The following is a 6157-nucleotide window of genomic DNA, read 5'->3' on the forward strand; positions in this document are numbered from 1 at the left end:
GCATCAGAGCCAAACGTTACCCAGGGGTTCACTACGTGGGGAATCTTAGTTTTGCTTGTAGATGGCATCATTCGTAGTTACTGTGGGTAGGAAACACTACCAGCCTGATGCCCTGCCTTTACTCCAACTGTGCACACCTTTATGCCACTTATTGATGCCTCAAACCTCTTATGGTTGATTTCTGTAAACATTGAATAGCACACTGGCAAAATCGGGAGGCAGAAGTTGGCTGAACTGTACATCTGGTCCCTAACACATCCATCTGCACACTCAGCTTCTCCTAAGAAAAACCTTTATATATTCCTACAATCTTTGCTATTGCCACCTTCTCCCGAGGTTCAGTTTCCCGGGGTAAAGAGTAGGGCATTGCCAAGCTCGGGAACAAGGGCTTAGACATTTTCTTTTTGCTTCTGCGCCTTGCATTGACATCAGATGAAATACTTATTCAGGAAAGTTTCGTTTTACTATATTTTTTACTTGACTGCCACTTAGTGGCAATGTAAAGTAACAGCTCGGGGAGGTGTACCGGCAAACTCACAGCCCTGCAAACCAATCTGGTATTTCAGCGACTCTTCCCAGAGGTGTGGGGTAGGTTACTTGCTCAATAATTCAGTTTTCACTCAACGCATTTTCCACAGGTTTACGAAGAAGGTTATGAAATCCCATCTCCTCTGAAAAAAACATCAAAAATATCAAGGCCATTATGGATATGACATCCATCTCACAGTGCTTTTCATTGATAAGAGGGTTGGTGGTGTCCACCAACACGCACCTAGAAGGCACTTGCAGAAGTCGGGGTTGGAAGTGCTCAGATGTCCATCAGCCCCCCTGGTAAGCCAGATACAGCATCACAAGTGGGTCTGCTGCTGTTGCACCCCATGAGAAGGGTCTGTCTTCTGTGGGAAAAAAATATATACATGTTTCTTTGCTGTTTCATATACCCCAGCACCATATGTCATGGGAATTCCCAGCACAAGGGCAGGACACGTGCAAGCTCCCTCTTGCCTGCAGTGCTGCAGCTGCTCTTCTGAAGCAAACTAGTTGGGTCTTCAAGTTTCTGCTGAAATGTCACCAATTCCTTTGGAAACAGTGAAAATAAATCACGGCATTGTGATCTTACAGGAGTAAATAACAGCAACGTAGTAATTATCACACCAGGACAGAGTTTTAAAAAGTCAAGTGAGATTTTCAAGAGAGGTAGCTTGCATGCTTTCTGTGGAGGTTTTGTGCCCGAAATCTGGCATCCCTGAGATACGGCAACTTTCGTTTCCGTAAGTTCCATTTCTATCTCCATAATTGCACTGGAGATATCAAAAAAGAACATTTATTTTTTGGTATTCTCCATGGAGGTGGAAGAGAAGGGGCTGAGATTACGGCATACTGGAGCCTTCACATTGCAAATGCTTTAAGTCTCTCTTTTCTCTTTTCTTGTACAACCTGCATTGATTAACGTTGAGACAAATTTCTTGCCGTGAAATAGAGGTAAGTCCTTGCAACCGAACCCTGAACTCGAAGTGGCAGGCATGTTATCTAATGTAAAAAAAAAGAAAAAAAAAAAAAAAGTCAGCCTAGCTAAAAAAAAAATAATGGTAATATTCAAACCTCACTCAAGCCCTCAATTTCTCCTCTCACTCTAATCAGAGCTCTTGCAGAAGTACAGCCTTGCAAAGTCACCTGAAGGGCTCTCCTGCAGCTGGTCAGCGTAGCTGCTTGCAGACATCACTCACACACTAACCCGCCCACCAGAGCACTGGCCCTTGCCAGAGGGGGTGGCAATATGCATTGCCTTTCACTCTAATATCAAGCAGATAAGGGACAACATAACTCCCTTTCCTCGCTGTATCTGAACTCATTTGGAGACCTTGTCACACTGGGACCCAGGTGCAGCTGTTCTGCTTTGCCCTGTTTAGCTTATAATGTCATCCTTGGGAGCAGAGAAGCCCCCCCAGCCCATGTGTGGAGGTGCCAAGGACCTCCAGCTCCTGCTTGCAGCATGTGTGGGTGCCTCTCATCTTGCCCATGGGGACCACAGCAGCACCCTGACACAGCAAGCTCAGAACTAGGTTGAAAGAAGCCATTTTTTTGTGCTCTGGATTTCTTTGTTATGAATTTTAATGGTACTTCAGATTAGTTCAGCTGCTGAGAGCAGTTTGCATCCAATTTGAACAACTCTACCTGCACTGGCATTAAGATGAATTGTTTACTTTTCACACATCTGCACTTTAAGCTGTGCTGCGGGAATCCAGCTTTTCAAAGCTTGAGCTTGCCTAGGAATTCAGATCCCTTTTCATCCGCTTTATCAATTGTCTCCTTGAGGAAATATTTTGCCAACGCTGTGGATGATTAAAGGCTCAGGAGCATGTGCCAAGAGACAGATGAGAGCGGTCTGCCACAGCAATGTCCCCTGGCAAATGCAACAGGACCTTCATGCTGTTGCTGTTTCTGTGATGGGAAATGGCACCAAACTTGCATGGAGATCGTCACGGTCAACCCACGGGAGCAGCAGAGGCTGGGTCTGCTCTCCTGCTGCTGTCATGATTGACTCGTGATGTCCCCAGGAGGCAACGTTTTGCTCAGTGCACCTTGAAAAGCCCTGTTTCATCTGGCGCTCGTTGGCGGTCAGGTCATAACCATCCCACCCCACCCAGCCTGTTTGCAGCATGGTGAAGTTGGAGCAAGAGCTGGGCTCTGATGGACATTTCCTCTCTGACTTGTGATATAGCACAGAGTAACATCTAGCAGAGCAATCTGCTGATAAAGGACACACACACACACAAAAAAATCTTCGCCGCTTTCATGACTGACTTTGCTGGATTCATTTCCAACTTATTTTACTCACTTTGAACTATAAGAAAGATGCAGAGGGACAAAGCTTCACAGCCAGCTATACCAGAGAAAGCAGGGGAACTAACGGTTTTGCTAACAATTACATGCAGTTTATCAGGGCTAAGAAGAGCCATCTATAATAGGCAGCTGCAGGAGCAGGTAACATTTAGTTTGCTCCTTAACAAGAAAGAGACTATAGTAGTAACATGGAATCAAGAAATACAAATGCACACAGTAAAAATAAATCACCCAAGTGGGATAAAACACAAGTTGTCTGTGGTGGAAATTCAAACTCATAGCATTTGTTTAAGTCACAACTGGTTATTAGGGTCTCCCTTGATCTAAAGATACTTGGCCTTCTTTGAGAAGATACTTCAAAACACCCAGAGGCCCTGGTGATTTCTGCTTGCACATAAGCAGTGAGGGCAGAGGCAACGGACCCCCCGGGAATGGACTTGCAATGCCTGTTTCATGCTCCCAGTGCAAAGTTCAAGGCATTTTGTAGGTGGAGAGATTGCCCTTGCCAGCATCCCGGAGCAGTGGGCTCAGCAGGATGGCACTTTTCTCTTTGAGACAATATTTTAGGGGAAATAGGATAACTGCATTTTCGTAAAAAGAGCAGTGTTCAAATTCTGCCATGCTAGCCTTGCCTTGCCCGGGGCAAGTAATTTTTTTGACAGGTGAATAAAATATCATTAGTTTCTCCACTGTCATCAATCACCAAAGTGAAGGCTGGGCGAGTAACCTCTCCAGACAGTCCTGGGGACTGCATTAGCCCCTGGTTTATAAAGAAGCAAGAGGGGCCAAGCTGGGAGGCTCCCATTATATCTAAATGCATGGGAGGCAGACAGCTAAAAGCTCTCCCCAACTTTGACTTTTTTCCTTAAGCGTTAGAAGCTGACAACAGCATAGAAATGGAGATTTCACGTTGTCACTCCAGCCTTGCCCAGCTATTTGTGGCCAGGTAGCCCAAGCTGGGCTATATATTGTATCCAGGCATTGCTGAGAGCAGCAGCATAAGTTAAGGAGAGAGAATGACAAATCTGAAGCTTTTGTCTAAAGGTCACACACTTGATGCTTCTTTCGCATTTGTGTGAGTTAATTTACTTTAAAAAAAAAAAAAAAGAAGAAGAAGAAGAAATCTTCACAATAAAGAAAAATGAACAGAAATCTGTCCCTGAGACTGCCGTGGCCGTGAACTTCCAAAGCTATTGTGATTTCAATAGAAGAATAGGAGGCACTGCCATCGAAAATGCCATTGATATTGTAACAGATCATTGCCTAAATAGACCATAACAGCCCCCATTTAAATGGTTACTGAGAAACGCATTAACCCCTTCCCGTCCGAGCGCCTGCACAATCTCTGCATGACACATCAAAGGAGACACACCAGATAGTATGAATTTCACACCCTTTTTCTGCCTCTGTCAGCTCCTCTGAGCTTCCCCGTCCCTTTCCTTTTCCACACCGCATCAGAGCTAGCCGCAAGGGCAAATCCTTTTAAGCAGAGGCAGAAAACCTGGGGTTAGTTCATTGTCTCAGTGCCCCAGCCTCGCTCCCCAAACCACCCAGGAGAAGGCAGAGCCTTCCCCAAAGGTCTTGGGCTCAGTAGCAGTTGAAGTGCCAACACTTTACAAAAAGGACATTTATTTTTTTTTTATGTATACGTTTTAATTCCCAGTGGACCAAGCCCAAAACCCTTCCAACTCTGAAAGGGCTTTTGAGGAAAAAATAAAAACCAAACCAAACTAAACCAATACTACTTTTTTGAACTATGGTTCTTCTCTTCCATACCTAGGGAGGCTATTGCAGCAGACTCCCATTAAGCTCCTCTTTGAGGTTGCTCATTTAGCTTGTTCTTAAACACTTTGCCATGTCCCACCACTGGGACCCCCTGAAATATTAAGCTAAACATCTTTCAAAATGCGTCATGCTTCCCTGTCACCTTGATTTACAGATCCTGGGCAAGCAAAGAATGAAAGCAGGTTTCTTTGGAAGAAAGGACTATTTCCATAATGCTCCACATTAATTGAATCTCAGTCCTTTAATTCTTTGCTAATTGAATCTGGGACCACATTTGCTGTTACTTAGCACAGGGCAGATGTCAGGCTAACTGGTGCTGGCTACACAGAGCATCCTCCTGCCTGTCCTGCATCATGCTCTGGGCAAACACCGCTCTGGATTTGTGACATGCTTTCATTTCTTCTCAGGCATTTACATATAAGTGTTACTGATATATGTGTATGAATAAATATAAATAAAGCATGCAAACCCCCCTAATTTCCCCTCTTCTTCAGTTGTTCATCTTTTGTTTCTCCAGATTGATTTTTTTCTACTACCTGTTATACTCCAGCTGTTCGCTGTTTCATGAGTTTAAAACCTCCTTGCTACAGTCCTGCAGTGTTTTCTCCAGAGAGATACAAGTAAGAAATGCACAAGCAGCACCCCAGCTTTCCACAGGGCGAGGGCACCTGGCCCCAAGCTGGGACCCTTCTCCCTGCTGGAAGCCCACGGCCGCAGCCCTGAGTCCCTGCTCAGCAATTTGCCACCCAAAAGCACCATGGGGCCACTGGCCACACAGGTAAAGGGACCTTTCCTGGGGCTTCAAGCTGTCACCAGACAGCTTTGAATTTAGAGATAATTACAAAAAGTAAACACACTTTTCGGTGAGTCCTGCAGGCAACAGAGGTCCTGGGGAAGACACCCCCTGGGCCAAGGGCTTGTTAATCCTGCACAGCTCAGACTCCTCAGGCCCTCCTGAGGGAGCTCCTCAGCTCCTTCTGACACTCCTGGGAGAAACCCATCCCACGTGGAGCCTCTGGTAAGGCCCCAGAGCCCCAGGCATGTCCCCCAAAGGGACTGCTATGGGATTAAAGCTCTTTGCATCCAGGCGCAGCTGGACAAATAGCTGTTTTGGGAGGTGCCATGGGGGTGGCAAGGATGCTCTTGGTGCCTGGCATGGACAAATGCAGCACAGGGTTAGGCACAGGTGCTCTCGGCGCCTGGCATGGGTGAATGCAGCGCCCATGCTTCAGCCCACTTCACTGCTAAGGTCTGAGCAAGGTGTGCCTCCATAAGATGCCAACTAGGGTATTATTAATTTCTCAGCCACTTCTGGGGAGAAGGTGGCTATATTTTCATTTCAATCCCATTATTTATGAGCCTTCATTACTTTACTTTTCCAGAAGATTCAGAGGCAAATAGCCATAACACCCTCCCTTCTCTGCAAACAAAAAGGCAACCGGTTCACAGAGTTGCCACAAAGTGACTCCTATAACCCCCTGTCCTGTTTCATGGAGGCATTTTGGAGAGCCCAGTACAATGAGAAATA

This window comes from Leptosomus discolor, chromosome 9, assembly GCF_034619465.1.
Source record: "Leptosomus discolor isolate bLepDis1 chromosome 9, bLepDis1.hap2, whole genome shotgun sequence".
Classification (NCBI taxonomy): Eukaryota; Metazoa; Chordata; class Aves; order Leptosomiformes; family Leptosomidae; genus Leptosomus; species Leptosomus discolor.